This window comes from Castanea sativa, chromosome 12, assembly GCF_040712315.1.
Source record: "Castanea sativa cultivar Marrone di Chiusa Pesio chromosome 12, ASM4071231v1".
Taxonomy (NCBI): domain Eukaryota; kingdom Viridiplantae; phylum Streptophyta; class Magnoliopsida; order Fagales; family Fagaceae; genus Castanea; species Castanea sativa.
The window spans coordinates 43,792,101-43,794,455 of NC_134024.1; positions in this window are offsets into that span (position 1 = coordinate 43,792,101).

Genomic DNA, 2,355 nt, shown 5'->3' on the forward strand with positions numbered 1-2,355 from the left:
AAGATAAGGAAGCAAAGTCAATTATCTTTGTATGGTTTATAGCTCAGTTGTACAGTATTTGTGAGTTGATGATATCCCAACAGAGTGACCCCAGCGGTAGAGAGACAGTTTTCCATGATAGCTCTAAGATTGAAGGGGAAAAATGGGTGCAACTAGAGGGAGATAGAGTATGTCCCATTATGTGTAGGGGCTGGTTAAGCTTGCCCCTCTTATCATGCACTTAAATGAGTTTTCCCCTTGATAATATTCATTTAATTGTTGTGAAGTTATAAATAATGTTACCTTTTATGAGAAGGGCTTTTGTATGGAATACTTGTGTCTTCTAAGAGAATGGCTTTATGTAAGATGAATTTGTGTCTTCCATGAGAAGGGTTTTTATATGAGATCTTGGTGCCTTCTAGGAGAAAAGCTTTAGTAAGAGAGATAGAGAAGAGTATTGATAGGTGTTTATAAGCAGCAAAACAGTAGAAATTTAGAGTGAAAGAGTATAAGAGTGGAGTTTAGAAGAGTGTAGTGTGTGTTATATGTAATGTTGTAGTAAATATGTATGAGATTGTGTAAGAGAAGTGAAGAAAGAGATGTTTTATGGGATGTAATATTTGTAATATGTATGATATATGAAAGTATGAAAGATATGGCAATTGAAAATAGTAAAAATATGAGATTACAACCGTTGGAGAAGTTGTAGAGATTACTTTCCAAGAGGAAAGATTTTGTAGGAGAAGAGTATGGAGATATGTATAAGTATTTGGAAATGGGAGTAGTAAGATAGGTCTATTTTTTGAGTATAAAGAGTGAGAGAATCAGTATATGAGGGGTAATAGTGCTGCAGTGTGTTTAGCAATGTTGTTGGAATTTACTACTGGGCTTTTCTGCTGGTATGTACTGCTGAGATTTTCTGCTGGAAGATAGATGAGGGCTTATGAAGGGATTTATGAGCTAAGGGCTGAAGAGTTTAGTTCTTGATTTTGAAACTAAAAACTCAGAACTTCATTCAGAGCTTAGGGAGAGAGAATAGAGAGGTTTGTGAAAGAGTTCTTCTCCCTTGGACCCCTTTGAGGTGTTGATGAGGGGTCCTATTTAAAGCTGAGCTTGAGGGGGTATTTTAGCAAATAATATCAGCCAAAATCTGTTCCAAATTGCAATGAATCTTCAAAAAATCCATCTTAAGATTTGGGCAAAAATGGTATGTTTAGGTTTAAGGTATTCTTGCTATTTTGGGTAAGAGCTGCTGGGGAAAGAGCAGCAGAAAAGGAATGTATTTTGGTAAGAAAAAGATGGTTAGTTTAGTTGGTTTTGGTTTTAGCCAAATGAGGAAAAAAAAAAGTAATGCCCAAGCTGTTAGGTCAATGCTACTGCTGTCCTGAAAAAGCTATCCCAACTGTCAAGAAAAGCTGTCCTAGCTATGATGAGACAGCTGTCACTTTGGGCAGAAGCAAAAGAGGTCAGCATGGTGATTTCAGAGCGTTGAAGAGGTCAATCAGCATTTACTTTATGGTTTTAGCTGAAAATGGTAAGATCACTTTCAAGGGTATCTTGCTACTTTAGGCATAGCAGCTGGTAGCTGGGATTTCAGCATTAAATGGCTGTTGATATCACTCTCAGCCAGGTGTCAAGGGCTGAATACACTGCTGGGGGTCTGCTGGAAAGGTTTCCCCTTTTGGGTGTTTGTGTTTTTGGTGCAAAGTTCCATTACAACACATTTCTAGCAAGTAATAGAAGAATTGGTTGAAAGGTAATGAAGGTTTAGAGGTTTAGTCAAGGTCCCATTATGCTGTGACATAATCTTGGTAAGCAAAAAGAGTATCTAATGTTCTGCTCTAGCAGCTGGCAGAAAAATATATGGTCTGATTGTGGCAGACAGCAGCTGGGTATGAGAGATATCATGAAGATTTTGCATATAGTTGGAGATAAAAGATAGCTAATCAGATTAGGCCATGTGTTTGAGTTGGATTTTAGCTGAAAGTAGTAATGTAGTTATTGAATAATAATATAATGAAGTTTCCAAATTTGTAGAGCAGCAGCTGGGGATTGAATGAACAGTTATGTTCCCAGCAGTTAGATGGCTGGGGATATTGAGTATGTGTCATGTGATGAATATTAAGTTTTAGGAAAAGAGCAATAGGGAATTTCATCATTTTAAGTGCTATGTGATAAGAGATGCTTATCACATGTTACCCGCTACACACGGACTCGTCAGAGTTTAGGGACTTGGAGAAGACGCGCCAAGCAACATGTTTCTTTTATCAACTTTAAACCGCTGGAGTTTTACTGAGCATATCTCTTGGCCCTCCAAACCACGACTCCCAAAGTTTCCCCAAAGAGACTTATGAGCTTGGATCATAAGCAGAAGAC